This window comes from Lathyrus oleraceus, chromosome 4 (assembly GCF_024323335.1).
Source record: "Lathyrus oleraceus cultivar Zhongwan6 chromosome 4, CAAS_Psat_ZW6_1.0, whole genome shotgun sequence".
NCBI classification, from domain to species: domain Eukaryota; kingdom Viridiplantae; phylum Streptophyta; class Magnoliopsida; order Fabales; family Fabaceae; genus Lathyrus; species Lathyrus oleraceus.
Genome location: NC_066582.1, coordinates 120,604,717 through 120,624,737, shown reverse-complemented (window position 1 = coordinate 120,624,737; position 20,021 = coordinate 120,604,717).

The following is a 20,021-nucleotide window of genomic DNA, read 5'->3' as shown; positions in this document are numbered from 1 at the left end:
ATGGAGTTTTCAAATTAAGCTAGATCCACACGTTTCTGAGCTTCAATTTCTTCATCAATCATCTCTACAAGCATCCTGGAAGTGATTTGGATCGTTACAAGTGTTGGATTGTGCAAAACCATAACCTGCTCTTCAAGAGGTAGAAAATTCGATCTCAATTATTCTCAAATCCATGTGCATATTCGTGTAGATCTTTGATTGATGAGAATTCTGGTAGAAAAATCGTGTGAATTGGTGCATTATTCATGGAGTTATGTGCATTTAAAGTTTGAGATGCAAAAATGTTCATGCACGATTCTCTTTGATTATGATGTTTTGAGTTTAAATGATTGTGGATCCGTGCTCTACATGGCCTAAGCTTTGATTTGATATGCGTTTTGTGAAATTCTGGGCGAATCTGGAAAACCTGGAAATTTGACATGAATGTTCATCTTCCTCATGAAGAAGATGAAGATTCATGCATTCTGGACATTTACGACGGTTTCTGGTGTATTGCGTCGGTTTCAAACGTCGTTTTCTGCAATTTCCATGCAACGCTAGGGTTCCAGACCAAACGCGGTCGTTTTGCCTGGCGCGCGCTCATTTGAATATGCGCATGGTTCGAATCCCAGCGAGGACAATTTCAATTGTTCAACATTTTTTGCTTTTTCCCTCCAAATCACATGCCATGTACATGTTCATATTTGAATTTTATTTTTTCTATCAACTTGTAAAAATCATAATAAATTGAAAAATGCTCCAAATCACTCCCAATTTTTTGCAAAATGATCCTTAGAATGTCTAGTTTTTTATGATCATGATTTCGAAAGTTGTGCATTGCTGGAATTTTATTTAATCTAGGTTGATTGCTCACAGGTGCATTTGTGACCTTTCCTTGCTCTTTCTATCATGAAATACTTGTTTTTAATCCAATGGACTTGAAATTTTACATGCTGATTCTAGACACATTGATGGATATTTTGGGCTTGGTCTGGTATTTTTCTCATGTGCCAATTCTGTTTTATGCTTGTGTTAGCATGGTGTGACAATTTGTGTCATACCTTTGGTTGTCTTGACTTGTGCAATTTTATTTCCATGCCAAATGACTTCTAATGCTTCTGATTTTTTGTGTGATGATCATGTTAGATGTGTTGAATGTTCATAAATTTTTCCAGAATTATTTGAATCATTTCTGTTTTGATTGGGAATTTTCATTCTTAATGTTCATTTGGATGCCTTGAATTGGTCTTTGATTTCTCTTGCACATAAAATGAACTTGCTTGATGATTATGATTTGGTTCTTTTTAGGACTTGTTCTTGATTGATTAAATATGATTCATGTTGAGTTTGAGCTTCTATTTTGGATTTTTGATCCACCTTTGACCCTAGGCTTTGACCTAGTGGTTTGTTACTTACATTTGAGTTGTGATTTCAGGTTCAAGTACACATCTCCATGGTTGATGTTGCTCCTTCATTTGAGCTTGATCATTTGTTGATTGTTGGCTAACATTTGCTTGTTTTGTAGGCTTTGAGAACAATTCACTTGTGTTTGCTCATTGTGCACATTGGGTTGTCTGTTGAATATTGACTGTTGATTGTTTGTCTGGATTGTGTACTGATTGGTTTAGCTGTTTCCACAGGTACCTAAGTTGCTTTAAGTTCATTTGAACTTTGCTTTGCTTGCTTGTGGTTTGCATACCACTGAGGTATAATTCCTTGATCTTCATGTAGTCTGGAAGACCTGTCATCTTATGTTGGCAGGCACCTGGCTGAAGCCCTCCTTAAGAGGCAATGTTTGTGGATGTTTAATTTTGTGCCAAGCAGGTAAAGACCTCTTAAGAGGCAATTGGCAGATAAAAGGGATGTGCAATCCATCCCCTGCTATTCAGTTGTGTCGTTCACTTTGCTCACACCATGTGTTGATGCATTGTGAATAAGAACCCAAGATCTTGTTGTGTCAGTCATGTGGAGAAGAGTTCCTTCATTCCGAACTCCCACACTTTCTATTTGAGTCAAGCTCTCCCAGGCCAGGGATAAGAGCTATGAGGCACAACCCTCATTCTCATTTCATCTGCTTCACCCTAACTCTCAATGTTAGGGTTAAGAGCTAACAACACCCTTTTCCAGTTGGCTTGTTTGTCGAGGTTGACATGACCCCTTGACTAAAGCCTAGCCTTGTGTGAGCCAATTGTTTGCATATAGTGTGTGTTCTTGCTCTTGTGCTTGTGTTTGATGATTGTGCTGTTTAGGCTAGCTTGCTTCCTGTGCAAGTTAGGATAGAGACCTTAACATAGGGATCGTATGCATGACAACTTCTAGGCTCGAGTCGTAGTCTCCCTAGTAGCTTGTTATCTTCCCTGTGTCTCTGGTTAGGTTAGAAGTTCTTTCCCTGTTTAGGGGAACTACGTCGCCCTGATCCTCATACCAGATGAGGTACGTAGGCAGGAGATGTGTTGATCTCTTCGGGCGCCCTTTTTCTTTTTCAACCCCTTTGTGTGTGTTGGAGTCTGACGTAAGTCCAGCGATTGGCAGTTGGTTTTCTGTGTCTTGTTTGCTTGTTGGAGTCTGACATAAGTCCAGCGATTGGCAGTCGGTTTCCTGTGTGTGTGTTTGTTGGTTCGGAGTCTGATGTAAGTCCAACGATTGGCAGTCGGTTTCCTGTTTGTGTTTTGTTTGGCGTGCGTTAGCCGAGCTACGAGTGCTCTGATTCTTCTCTGGTTAGAGAAGATACGTATGCATATGATGCGACATCCTAGCGAGCACGTTTCCCCTGTTCCCGAACTACGCCGACTCTGATGTCTGTGTCTGACAGACTACGTAGGCCCAGGAGGTGATATCCTGCCGAGTCCCGTTTCTTCCGTTTTTTGTGTTTCCTTCCGGCCTTGTGGAGTTTGTGAGCAGTTTTTAGCAACCTTTCTTCTATTCTTTCTGAGCGTGGATCCCGTCGAGTACGACGGATGCGTAGGGGTGCTAATACTTTACCTTCGCATAACCGACTCCCGATCCCATCAATCTCTGGTCGCGAGACCATGTCTTTTCCAGGTTTACTTCGAGCGTTTCCTTTCCCTCTTTTGGGATAAATAACGCACGGTGGCGGCTCTGTGTCTTTTTCCCGCCGGTTTTTCGCGTAATGCGACAGCTGGCGACTCTGCTGGGGACATAAGAAGTTGACCTATTGCTGGTCCATCTTCCCTAAGCGAGTCATTCCTAGCGCTCTCTAGGATAGTTTTGGTTGCTTGTGCTGCTTTATTTATTGCATTTATGATTATTATGTTGTGTATATATTTGCATAAATGTTTGCATGCATCATATTACCATTATGCTGGACTCTGTACAAGTTTGGTTCCTCTGATTTTGGGGTGGGTGTTCTGAGTGGGGCTAAAACCCAGGCCCGAGTATACACCTAGGATTAGTGTGGTCTCACGTTCCTCACATGTTGGTTGGGCATGTTGTTGCGACGTGACATACCACAAGCCGGACGAGGTTCATCCGAGAGAGCTCTTCCATTGTGGAGTATTCCACTTTGGTTGGGTTACCTCTTTTGAGCTATTGACTTTGGTGACCGTTCTTTCCCGGATCTTTGGTTTAGACCATCTTAGGAGAGCTACAACGGCACAGCCGAAAGGGCAAACCCGTTGAGTATCTCTGCCCGATTGTCGAGACCATTATCTGCCTTAGGATGACCTTGTTAGAATTCACCTGTGAGGGGAGGGCTTGATTCTTGCAAGTACAGGTTCCGTCAGTGATTCTGTGATGGTGATTATGGTTCAGATGGACTTATGGGTACTTACTTCTGACACGCCGGAGTTCTGTCCGTAATATCTATCGGCGGATTCCGTTTATTTCGGATCCCCGAGTTGAATTTGAGGATACTTGTTCAGAGGATCTGGTTGTCATCCGTTCAGTGGATCTCTTGTGATGATAGTGATATATTCCTCGGTTCCGTTTATTTCGGAACCTCCCAAGTTGGAGTTATGGTTACTCGGGCCCTCAGATGATTGTGATTAGTTCAGAGACCGGTCCAGTACAGTTGATCCTCAGATGACTTGGAAGATGGCACAGTGACCTGCCTGCATGCATTTGCATCATTCCCATTTCGCATTCATCTGCATTTAACCCATGTCTATCCGTACTCAGGGTCCATTTTTTATTGAGATTCCGGTTGAGAGACACCCAGATGTCAATGTTATTGTTGAAATGTTATCCATCACAATGAAACCAGAATCAAAGGACGGAATTCTCCTCATACGGATAGACATTGCATGTGTGAGTCATATTAACCTGTCTGCTGTTTTGTAGGTGTCAGTATCTAACCAGTGCACATAGCTCTCTCGCTCATACATCCTGCCAGACTCAACAAACTCGGGCTGATGGATCCACCCAACGCCGACATTCTCGAATTGAAAGAGATGATGGGGGAGTTGTTCAAAGTCGTGCAAGGGCTCACCTTGGGGCAGAAAGCAATGGCTGAGAGGTTGGAGAGGATTGAAAGCTGGATGATAAAGGAGAAAGTTCAGGGAAAGGCTCCGTCATCCGTAGTAAAGAAGCCCTATGGCAATGGTCAGCTCAAGAAGGAGGTTGAATCAGGTGGTGTGCAGGCCAAGAAAGAACGCGGTCAGGATCGTTACCACCCTTATGCTGCCACTGTAACCATTCCTGTTGGTAATCCACCTGTACAACAGCAACAACCGCCACCTCAACAGAAAGCACAGAAAGCTAAGGGCCAACTGAAGAAGGGAACGACGGATCGTCAGTTTGATAAGCCACCCGTGACTTATACCCTTCTGTTCAAGAGGTTGAGGGATCTTGGGTTAGTTCGGCCAAGGATATTGGTTCCCGTAGAGCTGCATCGGAGGCCTGCAAACTACGATGAGAATGCCAAGTGCGAGTTCCATTCTGGGGCACCAGGGCATAACATTGAGGGTTGTAGAGCTTTTAAGCATGCCGTCCAAGATATGGTGGATTCTAAGGCCATCAGTTTGGCGCCAACACTGAATGTTAACGCTAACCCCGTGCCAGGTCCCGTGGGGGTGAAGGTGATGTCAAAGGACAAGAGAGGAACAGAGGTGACTGAGGGGGATCAGTTAAAAACTTCAATGTCTATGGTCCCAAAACATCTGATGAAGAGAGGAGCTTTCCCTAGTGTTGATAACTGTTGTGCGGCCGTCGCCACAAATGGGTGTGTAGTGATGGGGAAAACGATCCAGAGAATGATGAAAGTAGAAATGGACGGTGAAAAATTTGAAACACCAAGTCAGGCAGTTGAAACCGTCAAGGTAGAGAAGGCCATCTGTGTTGAGAAAGAGAAGAAGCTGTCCATTTCTTCTTACAAACAGGCCATGGAAGTGGTGAAGAACGGAGAAGCCCTAGGCTGGGGAAAGATCAAAGACATTGTGGTGAAAGCAGATATGTTCGGGATTGGCTATCAGCCAGACCAAGACTCGTCTAGACAAAACAGAGGACGTCGTCCACCGTTCACATTCGTCAGTGCCGGAATGCTGGATCCAGGTCACGCCGGTACAGTGGGTGAAGAGATTGATAGTGACTGCGAGCTTGATTCGTGGATAAAATCGTGCGTACCAGGAAACTGGAAAGCCTCAAAGATCATCACCGTCACTCATCATGAAGAGTAGTATTTCTGTATTTCAATTCTGTTTGCATGAAAGCCATACGTTTTGCCCGAAGCGTAATGGTCCATTGTAAGGGCCATCTCATGTGTTTCATTTTGCAACATTTTGCATCATTAATAAATGGATGTTTTTGTGATTAAAAGCGGCGTTCCTTGTTTTTCATTTATTTTTGCAGTTTAAAAAAATAATAAAAATGGCAATGCTTGTTTTCATTTTCTTTCCTTTTGATTCATCTTGTTCCGACTTCAAAAGCGACTATTCTCCTGATCTCATTGATAACAATTCGGTTACACCTCTGTATGACTTCAACAATCCGATCTATCATGCCGAAGAAGAAGGCGAAGAAGATTGTGATCTGCTGGAATTATCCAGGTTGTTGAAACAAGAGGAGAAGGTGATTCAACCGCACGAGGAGTGAGTCGAGATTCTTATTCCAGGAACCGCCGAGGTCAGAAAGTGAAAGTTAGGGCCGCTTCAGAGGCAAATGTCAAGAGCAGAATGGTAGCACTGTTGAAAGAGTATGTCGATATCTTCGCCCGGTCTTATCAAAATATGCCAGGGTGGAATACCGATGTCGTGGCGTACAAGCTACCAGTGAGAGAAGACAGTCCTCCAGTGAAGCGGAAGCCGGTGCCGAAGAAGGATGAGAAGGTAAGAATGTGTGTGGACTACTGAGATGTGAACAGAGCCAGTCTGAATGGTGATTTCCCATTACATCGATGTGTGGGTAGATGATACAACTCAGTTCTCGGTGTTTTCCTTCATGGATGGCTTCGCTGGCTGTAGTCAGATCAAATTGTCGCTAGATGATATGGAGAAAACAATGTTCATCATACCGTGGGGGCACTTTGTGTTATAAGGTGATTCCATTCGGTCTCAAGAATGCCGGTGCCACGTATCAAAGAGTCATGGTGACTTTGTTTCATGATATGATTCATCGTGGAATCAAATGCTATGTTGATGACATGATAGCAAAGTCCCGAGCAGAAGAGGGGCACCTGGTGGATCTGGTCAAGTTGTTTGACCGGTTGAGACAACTCAGACTGAGGTTGAGTCCGAATCAGTGCGCTTGTGGAGTGCTGTCCGGTAAGTTGCTGAGGCTTATTGCGGATAAGAGGAATCGAGGTTGATCCTGCTAAAAAGAAAGAAAAGAAAAGAAAAAAAGAAAAGAGGAAAAAGCGATACAAGAAACGCCTGGACCGAGAACAGAAAAAGAGGTTCGTGGTTCCTTAGATAGATTGAACTGCATTTCACGGTTCATATCTCATCTGATAGCCACGTGGGAACCCATTCAAACTGTTGAAAAAAAAGATCAAACGATCAGGTGGATAATGATTGCCAAGGGGCATTGAAAGATAAAAGAATAAGTTGCAGGAACCTCTGATTCTGATGCCTCCCATGGAAGGAACAACTGTTAATCTGGTACTTGACAGCCCTCGAGGGGTCTGTGAGGTGTGTAGTGGGTCAGCATGACGAGTCTGGTCGAAAAGAGCATGCAATTTACCTTAGCAAAAAGTTTATCGACTATGAAACAATACATTCACTGCTCGAGAAAACTTGCTGTACTTTGGCATATGTTGCTCGCCGACTGAGACAGTATATGCTGGTTCATACCACTTTGTGGATGTCCAAGATGGATCCGATCAAGTATGCGTTTGAGAAGTCAGCATTGACCGGACGGGTTGCGAGATGGTAAAAAAGTGAGTTTGACTGATTTGTGATATACGGTACACCTCTCAGAAAGCAATCGAGGGGAGTGTATTATCCGATTACATCGCCCCGCAACCCATTGAGGATTATCAACCAAGGAAGTTTGAGTTCCCTGATGAGGACATCTCGAGGTGCTCAAATTGAAAGATTCTGAGGAACCGATCCCGGAGGAGGGGCCTGACCCTGAATCCAAACGGATTCTGATGTCTGATGGGGGGAGGTTAATGTGGATGAGTTAGTGCCGTTTTGGTTACGCCGAAAAGATCCCACATTCCTTTTGTTGCCCGGATAACATTTGAATGCACCAACAATGGTGGCTGAGTACGAAGCTTGTATCCTGGGTATCGATCTTCGGTGCATACGTCTACTGGGGCAACGCCGTTCTCGCTCGTGTGTGGGATAGAAGTGGTATTACCTACTGAAGTTTAGATCCCATTGTGGAGAGTCCTTATGGATGAGAAATTAGAGAAGGCTGAGTGGATAAGGACTCGGTATGACGCGTTGAGCCTGACTGAGGAAAAGAGGCTGGCAGTTACTTGTCATGGGGCAGTTGTACCCAGTGAATGAAGCGTGTTGTTGACCGAAAAGTGTGACCTCGTGCGTACCACGTGGGAGAGCTGGTATTGAAAAGGATCTTTCCTCCTCAACGACCGTAGGGGCAAGTGGACACACAATTATGGATCCCATTCGTGGTCAAGAAGGCGTTCTCTGGTAGAGCCTTGTTGTTGAGGACCACGGATGACGAAGATTTTCCATCCCTTGTGAATGCGGACGCAGTTAAAAGATACTTCGTAAGAGAGACCCGCTGGACGAAAAGAATAAAAGAGTCCAGGCAAAAATGGGCATCCCGGCGAACCAAAAGAAAAGGAAAAGGTTCAGGCAAAAATTAGGGATAAAAAGAAAAAACTGTACACCCGGCAAGTCGAAAACCCCACAAGGGCGGCTTGGGCAAAAAAGGGTATCCCGGTGGACTGAAAACCCGAAAGGGCGGTCCAGGCAAAAGAGGGAATGAAACGAACAACTGTGTCCAGCATGATCGTTTGTACTTTGGTTAAGACATCATGGATAATTCTCGGTGGAGATCGATCGGAAACGTCTTGTTCAGAAGACAGAAAGTGCAGAAAGTCTTGAGGACATATGGGGTGTAACCGAGTTGAAACCCGATGAGATACCGGTTTCACATTGCCATTAGGATAGATTTTTCCTTTTGTGCGCGATCACCTCTTTTCAGGGATTGCTTCCTGTGTGTTGCTCGGTTCTGAGCCACTTTTTTTCAGTCAATAAATGCATGTTCAGTCAAATAATTTTGTTTTTGTCTTCATTACCGCTTTGATTGCGAAAACATCCATTTCTTTTTGATAAGAATATTTGCATTTTGAAACATAGAGGTCCCTTCCGATGCATGCTTATAAGATTGGAATCTGGAAATCTTATTCGGAAGTTTGAGTGACCTAGGTGTTGAAATGTTGGCACGCTTGAGGCACGCTTTTATCTAACGATCTCTTGTGCAGGTGCTATTAGATATCTTCATTCACTTGCAGTTTGTGATGGATAACCTTTTGACAAAAGATCCCTGCAGAGTCCAATCAGGGGCAAGGGATAGAAGAACGGTGAAAAGACGGCGAAAGAAGGACGACGATCCTAGAGGGTAATCAAGAAGACTCTTCAAAGTCTGAAGATTAGGGAGTTAGCCCGGATCTGAGGAAATCAGTTGTCTCGAAGCAAAGAAGAGACGAGAATATTAGGTGATGAATCAGAAAAGACCGGACGAGTCTGAGAGTCCTCAAAGGTGGAAAGTTGACATTACGGTCGGATGATGAAGGCCAATGTTCGTCGAATCGAAGGGCGTTCCGTGTCAAATAAGCCGTATCTCCCCAGTGGATTTGGGAGTGTTATCTCCACAGCAGATTCGAGATCGGTGTCTCCCCAACGAGCCTGAAGGTTGCCATATCCCCAGTGGAGGTGTCGGTGGGTAAATTGTTCCTAAGGGTGGAGAGATGTTTTTCCCCAGCAGGGTTAAAGATGTTTTTCAGCAGGCTCGGACGTGGCTGTTTCCCCAAGCAAGTCTGAAAGCTTTTTAGAACTGTTCTTCCCCAGCAGTCGGGTAGCAGGTTCAAAGGCCATTCTATCCCTAGCTAGTCTGAAAGCTATTGATCCCCACTAAATCTGAAGTTCGTTGTATCCCCAGCGGAGGTATCAGTGAGTAGTTTGTTCCTCAGCAGTCGGGTGTGAAGTACTGTAATCCTCAGCAGGGTCGTGAATGCCTTTCCCCAACAGGGTTGTGATTGTTTTCCAAGTCTGAAGTGGGCAGTCTTCCCAGCGGAGGTTTGTGTTTGTGTTGATGGTTTTCCCCAGTGAGGGCCCCAAGCGGATCAGGTACGATAAAAATTATCCCCAGTAGAGGTAAGCATTGGTTGCTTCCCCTAGCAGAGTAGTCCCCAAGCATATCGGGTTCGGTGGAGGTCATCCTCAGCAAGGGTTATCTTTCCCCAACAGGGGGGAAATTGACGTGGTATTGAAATCCTCAGCAGAGTTCCTTGAGCTCCCCGGTGTTGTCTCTGAAGGAGACGTGTTTTTATGCATTCATCATTTAGATAAGCATAGCATATTGCATCATTAGTGCGTAGCATTTCCATGATTATGGAGCATTGCGCTAAAAAAACTCATGCATCAGCATTGCAACATAAATTAGCCCTAGTGTAGCACCTCAAATTTGCACCCCATCATTGCACATACATTCTCATACTAGGTCATAGCATATCATGGTCCACTGCATAGCCTTGCATTGTCCCATTTGCCTCAAGTGCAAGCCAATCAAGAAATTAGGTCAAACTGGTCAGGAGATCAGTCAGTCAAGCAAGCAAGCACAAATTCCATTGAGCCAAGGCCTTAGGGTTGGTCCAACATGTTCACATGACTTGAGGATCCATTTGAAGTGTTTTGGTCAAGGATTGGATGTTCAGAAGTCATCAGTCAATGCACAGTCAGTCAGAAACCCTAAAAGTCAACTGTTGGTCAACTGTCCATTTAATCAGTGATTTGATGATGGAAATTGGTTTGAGAGGTCTCATTCATGTCCATATAGTCCTCATATATCATGTCAAACACCACCATGGAAGAATTTGAAGCCATATCAGAAATTTCCAAAAATGGAAACTGGACCTGTAACTGAAACTTACCAAAAATGGAAAGTCTTGATCCTCAAACTTACATCATGATACAAGCTTCAAATGAATTTTTGCCCAACATGAAAGTTGAAGATCTTGTTCTCCCGTTTCAAAAAGTCCAAGAACACTCAATTCCCATGTGTGGTTGGCAAGTTATGATCAATTCATTTTCAAAAATTCTTGAACTTCAAAAGGCCATATCTCTCAAACCATTTGGCCAAATTGGGTGGGGTTTTTTCCTACAAGTCACATTTGATCCCCTCTTTCCAAAAATGTAACTTTCATGTACCAAAACATCACCATGCAAAATGGCATTTTTGAACTTGCCTTAATTAATTTCAAGGGAGTGGAATTTTGACTTTTCAAAATAATCATTTCTAATCAATTCTACCATTCAAATATGTTCTGAAAATGCATTTGAGACTTGTTGGCAGCCCATTCTTGTGCAGTACATGAAGCCATTCCCTACTTGCTTAAAAATTGGCAAAAAGTACACTTTCTACTAACTCTATCCCACTCTTTCATGAACCATGATTTGTACCACAAAAAACAGCAGATATACATCTCATTTTCTGTCAAATGAAACAGCAGAGCAGCTGCAAAAAACCAGCAAAAATCACTCACTCCCTAAAGAATTCATTTTTGGCATTTCTCAAAGTCTGTCCAAAACTCCAAAGAGACTAAGCCTTGCCTTGCCTAAAACAACCTCCAAGCAACATGGTGAAACTTTTTTAAACTCCATTCTTCAACTGTAAGAGCTCTTGGTGGACTGTTCTTTCCAAGCTCCATTAATGGCAAAGTGAGATTGAAACCAAACCAAGCTGTTTCAAGGCAAACCATCTTCATCATTCATCATTGCAAGCTTGGAGCTTCATCTGTTTTAGGCCAACAACATCAAAAAATCTCCAAATCACAACTGTACTTCAACCTTGGTGAGTTTTTCGAGTTCCACTATTCTTAAAACTATTACATGCTTTAGTTAGGTCTTTTCATGCTGAGCTTAACAGTGGTTGTGGTTTTAAAAATGATTGAGTATTTCCAAAGATATGTTGGTTTGAAGTTTGGTGATTGAAACTTGTTTTTGCTCGATACTCTTTGTTTAGCATGGTTTAATGGTTATTGATGTTGGATTATGTATGTACATGGCTTGATGGTCACGATGGTATGCGCGTTTCTTGTTTCTGGAAAAAATGTTCATCAATGGTGATGAACACCACTGTAGCAAACCCTAAGCTTCAGCCCAGAACGCGTTTTGCCTTGTTTTTCTGTTTTTGCAGGCCGTGTTACTGTACCCGCGCCTCAGCCAATAGGAACATTTCGTTCCAGCGTCCAAAACGGCGCGTTTTGATAAGTGGATGGCTTATTTACAAAAATGCCATGGCCGGACCACACGACCTATTAAATCCATGTTGTTTTTTCATTTTATTCCATTTTTGATCACCAACTTACAAAAATCATAACATCTCCAATTTTAATCCAAATTTAATGGGATTTTTTGCATTAGCTTCCTCATGATCTCTACTTTTTTATCACATTTTTTCCAGAATTTTTGGATGGTCGAATTATAAATGGTGCTAGGGTTTGTGACATGTGTTCCTTTTTTGTACACTTTGCCAAAACATTTGTGAAATGGTGATACTTTATCCAATGGCTCCCAAATTTTTTGTGCTTAAACTAGACACACTCATGGAGATTTTGGTATAGAGTTTGTGAATTTATCATTGCTGGTTTGTGAGTTATGATTTTTTGAATTAGGGTGTGACAATTTGTGTCACACCATTGATGTCCAACTTGCTGATTTTTGTATCCATGCTTCTTGACCTCCAATTGATCTGATTTTTTGCATGAACCTACTCTTGTATGTCTAGTTTATATGTGAATTTTCTTGGAATTATTTGTGGCATTTCCTAATTGTTTGAGATTTTCTCCCCTGCTTGGTCATATGTTGAATTTTTGTGACACATGTTCCCATTTCATTTGTGAAATTCTCATACTTTATTAGATGGACATGAAATCTTACATGAGATAACTAGACATTCTCATCTTTGCCATGGTTTTAGTCCCATTCATTTATCATACACCATCTCTGACTTATGATTTTTCTAAGTTGATGCATGTTTGGTTGACTTCTTTGAGCATGTCCAAAATTGCTTTGACTTTATGATTTTCATTGACTGCCTTCCACTTGTCCAAATGAGATGAAATTTGACATGCTTACCATGATATGGAATGTGATTGATCATGATTTATTTGGTGATTTTTGGAAATGTTTTAGTTTGCTTTTGAGTTAAGTATTGCTGTTGACTTCTATGAGCTTCTAAATGCCATGCTCTGACCTACTTTGTTCATGAAATGATGATGATGATTGATATGAATGTGAACCCAATTGAGTTTGTTTCTTGAATGTTTAAACTTGACTTTGATTGGATATCCCTTGCTGTTTTGACTTTCTTATTCTCTTTTGACCCTAGGCTTGCCCTAGTGGTCCTGTTACTCACTTTTGAGCTTGTGTTTTCAGGTGGAACACCAAATGGCCATTGAGATCAATTCTTTTTGATTGAGCTTGCTTAAATATCATTGTTTAACTTGTTTGTTTTGTAGGTGGCTTGGCTCACATGCCTTGAGCCTTGTGCCTTGCACACCCATTTGCCTCCAAATTAACTGTTGATGTTTGCTTCTTTTTGCTTTGTTTGAAGTTGCATACTAACATCTGCTTGACTGTTTCAGGTGCTTTTAGTTGCTTAGTTCCTTGTGAACTTTTTGCTTTGATTTGCTTGTATAAGCAACTTGCTTGAGGTATAATTTCTCATCTCCATGTAGTCTGGAAGACCTGGCCTGTTATTTGGCCAGGCAACTGTCTGAAGTCCTCCTTAAGAGGCAATGTTTGTGATTGTTTAATTTTGTCCTTGCATAGAGTCAAAGACCTCCTAAGTGAAGAGGCAATTGGCAGAACCCAAGGGATATGCAACCTATCCCCTGCTATTCAGTGTGTCATCTGCTTTGCTCACACCACCGTGTTGATGCATTGCAGATACAAACCCAAGATCTTGTGCAATTGTACAGTTGAGTCAGTTTTAAATGTGTAGAAGGGTTCCCACTTTCTGAACCCACACATTCTTGTCTCAAGCTCTCCCAGGCCAGGGATAAGAGCTGTGAAGTCTTATCTTCACTCACCTTTCATCTGCTTCACCTTAGCCCCTCAATGGCAAGGTTAAGAGCACATTCACCCAGTTCCAGAGGTTTGTTTGTTGAGGTTGATATGACCCCTCGACTAAAACCTAGCCTTGTTTGAGCCACTTGCTTGTGTATAGTGTGTGCTATCTGTGCTTGTACGTTTGTTTGACTTGCTTCCTGTGCGAGTTAGGGTTAGTTTAGACTTGCTTCCTGTGCAAGTTAGGTTTTGCTTGGCTTGCTTCCTGTGCAAGTTAAGTGTGTGTGTGGCTTGCTTCCTGTGCAAGTCATGACTAGGATAGGCTGGCTCCCTGTGCCAGTTAGCTAGAAACCTTAACTTAGGGTTGATTTTGCATGATAACATCTAGGCTCGAGTCGTAGTCTCCCTAGTTGTGTCTCCCTCTGTTATCTGGTTAGGCTAGTCCTTTATCCCTCTGTAGGGGAACTACATCGCCCTGATCTTCATACCAGATGAAGTATGTAGGCAGGAGATTGAGCTGATCTCTCCGGGCGCCCTTTTTCTTTTTTGTGTGTGTTGTTTGACAGTTGCTAGGCTCGAGTGCCTGACTCCTTAGCAATTTGTTGTCTGTTTGTTCTGAGTGTGTGCTTGACAGTTATAGGCTCGAGTCCCCGACTCCCTATTAACTTGTTGTGTTATTGTGTGCTTGGAAGCTGATGTAAGTCCATCGAGTGGCATTTGGGTTCCAGTGTGCGTGTGTTTGGTTCGGATGCTGATGTAAGTCCAGTGATTGGCATTCAGGCTCCACATTTGCCTCTTTGTGTGTGTTTTGGTTCGGATGCTGATGTAAGTCCAGTGATTGGCATTCAGGCTCCACGTTTGCCTTTGCCAGTGTTTGTTTGTGTGCGTGTCAGCCGAGCTACGAATGCTCTGATTCTTCTCTCGTCCGAGAAGATACGTATGCATAGGATGCGATATCTTAGCGAGCATGTGTCGTCTCCCCAGTCCGAACTACTTCGACTCTGATGTCTATGCCTGATAGACTAAGTAGGCCCAGGATGCGATATCCTGCCGAGTCAGTTTCAGTCAGTTTCTTGTGTTTCTTTCAGCCAGTGTGTGTGTGTTTATGAGCAGTGTTTTTAGCAACCAATTTCCTTCCTTTTGTGCGTGGATCCCGTAGAGTACTACGGATGCGTAGGGGTGCTAATACCTTCCCTTCGCATAACCGACTCCCGATCCCATTCTCTTTGGTCGCGAGACCATGTCTTTTCCAGGTTTACTCTGAGCGTTTCCTTTCCCTCTTTTGGGATAAATAACGCACGGTGGCGGCTCTGTTGTTCTTGTTTTCCCGCCGGTTTTTCGCGTGATGCGACAGCTGGCGACTCTGCTGGGGACACTAGAGAAGTTGACCTATGCTGGTCCATCTTCCCTGAGCGAGTCTCTCCTAGCGCTCCCTAGGTTAGGATTTTGGTTGTTGTTTGCTGTTGTATTTATTGCATTCATTGTATATATGTGCACTTACTGTTTGCATTTATTATTTGCATTAATGTTTGCATTTCATTCATATTCATCTGCTGTGCTGTATGTGTTTCTCTGTTTGGGGTGGGAGTTACATGAGGTAAAAGGCCCAATACCCAGGCCATGAGTGAAATCTAGGATACTTAGGAATATAGTGATTCATGGGAAGCGGGTGGTATTGCGCCACTTAGCGGAACATTGATATCACGAGCAGTTCAGACCCTGGTGGGACATTATCGTTGCATACTTCGGGTGTGTATATGATGATGTTCTGCGAAAGGTTATTTATGCTGCGTTTCTCTCGACCTTACCCTGGCCTAGATAACACCCGTGAGTGGGGAGGGTTTGATCATTACAGGTACAGTTGCTGATTGGTTGGTGACGTGTTGGTGACTCTTGGTACTGATGGTGACTGTGAATTATGGGGCATTTATTTCTGGGACGCCATAGTTCTGTCCGTGGTTTATCAGCGGGTTCCGTTTATTTCGGATCCCCGGGCTGAGTTGAGAGTACTTGTTCAGAGGATCCGTTTGTCACCCGTTCAGTGGTTGTTCCTGTGAAGTTAGTGATGTAATCTCCGGTTCCGTTTATTTCGGAACTCCCCAAGTTGGATTTATGGTGACTTGGTCCCGCAAATTGACTGGTTCAGAAAAGCAGAGGGTCTACAGTTGACTTGGTGGCACAAGGACCTGCATTCATGCATTTGCATCATATCATCTCGCATTCATCTGCATTCAACTCATGTCTGTCCGTACTCAGGGTCCATTATTTTTAAATTAAAAACCCCGGTTGAGAGACATCCAGATGTCAAAATGTTGTTGATGAAATTTTATCTGTCTCAATGAAACCAGAAAAAAAGAGGACTGAATATTCCTAGTACGGACAGACATTGCATGTGTGAGTCATACTAACCCATTTGCTGTTTTGAGGTTTCAGTGTTCAACCGGTACGCATAGCTCGTCTGTTCAGATAACCTGCTGGGGGTCAACAAATTCAAGCTGATGGATCTTCTCAACGCCGATATCCTTGAACTGAAAGGGATGATGAGGGAGTTGTTCAGTGTTGTGCAAGGGCTTGCCTTGGGACAGAAAGCCATGTCTGAAAGATTGGAAAGGATCGAGAAATGGCTGATAGTGGAGAAAGTCTAGGGGAAGGCTCCGTCCTCCGAAGTGAACAAATCTTCTGGTACCGTAGCAAAGGAACCCTCCGACAGTGGTCCATTTAAGAAGAAGGTTGAGCTAGTTGGTGTGCCCGCAAAGAAGGAACGCAGTAAGGATCGTTATCATCCTTATGCTGCCACTGTAACCACTCCTGTCAGCAAATCACCTGCTCAACAGCAACAACTGCCACCTCAACAGAAGACACCGGGAGCTAAGAGCCAGGTGAAGAAGAAGAAAGAGGATCGTCAGTTTGAGGAACCACCCGTGACTTACGCCCTTCTGTTCCAAAGGTTGATGGATCTTGCTTTAGTACGGCCAAGGATATTGATTCCCCTAGAACGGCAGAAAAGGCCACCAAACTATGATGAGAATGCCAAGTGCGAGTTTCACTCTGGGGCACCCGGACACAACATTGAGGGTTGTAGAGCTTTTAAGCATGTCGTCCAGGACATGGTGGACTCCGAGACCATTAACTTGGCCCAGGTTATGAAGGGGGATGTCAACCCTGCGCCCAGAAGGGGTCCTGTAAAAGTCAAGATGGTGAAGAAGGCCAAGAAAGGATTGGAGATAACTGAGGAGGATCAGCTAAAGGTTCCAATGGCCGTGGTCCCAAAACCTCTGGAGCAGGATGGAGTTTTCCCTGTTAGTGATAATTCTTGTGCGATCGTCACCATAGAGGGAAGTGGATTGATGAAAGACACGACCCAGAAGATGAAGGAAGTAGAAATGGACGATGTAAGGTGCGGAGCACCCCGTCTGGCAGTTGAAACCGTCCAGGTAGAGAAGGCCCTTGTTGCTGAGAAAGAGAAGAAGTTGTCCATTTCTTCTTATAAACAAGCTCTGGAAGTGGTGAGAAACAAAGAGGCGCAAGGCTGGGGAAGGATCATTGACATCGTGATGAAAGCAGACATGTTTGGGGTCGGATATCAACCGGATTTAGAGTCGTCTAGACCAAACAGAGGATGTCGTCCGCCGTACACCTTCGTCAGTGCAGGGATGTTGGATCCTGGTCATGCCCGTTCAGTAGGTGAGGATGTTGACAGCAACCGCGAGCTTGAGGCGTGGATAAAGTCGTGCGTACCAGGCAACTGGAAGGCCTCCAAGAGCATCACTGTCACTCATCCAGGAGTGTAGTATTTCTGTGTTTTAATCTTGTTTGCATGAAAGCCATACGTTTTGCCCGAAGCGTACTGGTCCATTGTAAGGGCCACCTCATGTGTTTCATTTTGCAACATTTTGCATCAGTAATAAATGGATGTTTTTGTAATTAAAAGCAGTGTTCCCTGTCTTTCACTTTTTTGCAGTTTTAAAAATAAAATAAAATAAAAATAGAAATGGCAATGTTTTTATTCTCTTTCCTTTTGATTCATTTGGTTCCGACCTTAAAAGTGACTCTCCTGATCTCACCGATAACAATTTGGTTACACCTCTATATGACTTCGACGATCCAAGCTATCATGCCGAGGAAGAAGGCGCAGAAGATTGTGATCAGCTGGAATTAGCCAGGTTGTTGAAACAAGGGGAGAAGGTGATTCAACCGCGCGAGAAGCGAGTCAAGTGTCATCCCAGGTACCGCCGAGGTCAGAAGGGAAAGTGAAAGTTGAGGCCGCTTCAGAGGCAAGTCGAGAACAGAATGGTAGCCCTGTTAGAAGAGCAGGTTGATACGTATGCCTGATTGTATTTAGATACACCAGGGCGGAATACCAATGACCTGGGGCACGAGCTACCCTTAAGAGAAGACTGTCCTCCAGTGAAGCGGAAACTGGTGCTGAAAGATGAGAAGGCGTATGGGCCACCAAGATGTGAACAGGGCTAATTTGAAGGATGAATTCCCGGTACTTCACAATGAGGTATTGGTTGATTATATGGCTCAGGTCTCAATGTTTATCTTCATGGGTGGCTTCTTGGCCAAGACCAGATTGAATTGTTGCCAGATGATATGAAGTAAACCAGGTCCATCACACAAGGGGCACCTTCTTGTTCTAAGTTAATGTCGTTCCGTCACATGAGGCCGGTGCCACGTATCAGAGATCTACGGTGACTTTGTTTCATGAGATGATTCATCGTGAAAGCAAATGCCATGTTGATGACATGATGGCAAAGTCCCAAGCAGAACAGGGGCATCCGGTAGACTTGGGGCAAGTTGTTTGACCGGTTGAGATAACTCACACTGTTGAGCCCGAGTCAGTACACTTAGGGGGTGCTGTTCATCAAGCTACCGAGACTTGTTGTGAGTAAATCAGAAGAATCAAGATTGATCCTGCAAAAAAAAAAAAAAAAAAAAAAAGGGATAAATTACAGGAACTTCTGATTCCGATGCTTCCCAGGGGGATGATTGTTAATCTGGTACTCGGCAGCCCTCGAGGGGTCTATGAGGTGCGTACTGAGTCAGCATGGCTAGTCTTGTCGAAAAGAGTATGCAATTTACCTAAGCAAAAAGTTTATCGACGGTGAAACAATACACTCACTGTTCGAAAAAACTTGATGTACTTTGGCATAGGCTGCTCGCCGACTAAGACAGTGTATGCTGATTCATACCACTTCGTGTATATCCAAAATGGATTTGGCTAGGTATGTGTTTGAAAAGCTAGTAGCAACCCATGAAAGGTTATCAACCAAGGAAGTTTGAGGTCCCTGATGAGGACATCTCGAGGTACTCAAATCGAAAGATTGAGAGTGACCGATCCCGGAGGAGGGGCCTGGCCCTGAATCCGAACGGATTCAGATGTCTGATGGGGAAGTTAGGGTAAAAGAGGTAGTGCTTCCCGGATAACTTTTAAATGCACCAACGATGGTGACCGAACATAAAGTCTGTATCGTGGGTGTCGAACCTTGGGATGTGCATCTACCTGGGGCAGTGTCTTCCACACAGATGTATGAGAAATCAGAGAACGCTAAATGGATAAGGACTCGGTATGACACGTTAAGCCCAACTGAGGAGAGAGGGCTGTCAGTTACTTGTCGTGGGGCGTTGTGCCCAGTGAATGAAGCGCATTGTTGACTGAGAAGTGTGACCTCGAGCGTACCACGTGGAGGAATTGGTTGAAAAGGATCCTTCCTTCTCAAGACGATCATAGGGCAAATGGATAAACAGTTATGAGTGTCTCATTCGTGGTCAAGAAGGTTTTCTCAGACCAGACCATGTGGTTGATGATCGCGGATGACGACGATTTTCCATTCCCTGTGAATGCGGACGCAGTTAGAAAATACTTCGTGAAGGAGACCCGCTGGACGAAAAGAATAAAGAGTCCAAGCAAAAAAGGGGCATCCCGGCGAACCAAGAAAAAAAGAGAAAAAAGGTTCGGGCAAAAGTTAGGGATAATAAAAGAAAAGAACGGTACACCCGGCAAGTTGAAAACCCGCGAGGGCGACTTGGGCAAAAAAGGGTATCCCGGTGGACTGAAACCCGAAAGGGCGGTCCAGGCAAAAGAGGGAATGAAACGAACAACTGCGTCCAGCATGATCGTTTTTGCTCGTGATGACTTGGATAATCTCCAACAGAGACCGATCGGAAGCGTCTCGTTCAGAAGACAGAAAGTGTGGAAAGTCTCGAGGACATATGAGGTGTAACCGAATTGGAACCCGATGAGATCACGATTCCGCATTGCCAATAGGATAGATTTTTTCCTTTGTGCGCAATTACCTCTTTCCAGGTTTTGCTTCTTGTGTGTTGCTCAATTCTGAGCCATCTTTTTGTTTCAGTCAATAAAGTGTGTGTTCAGTCAAA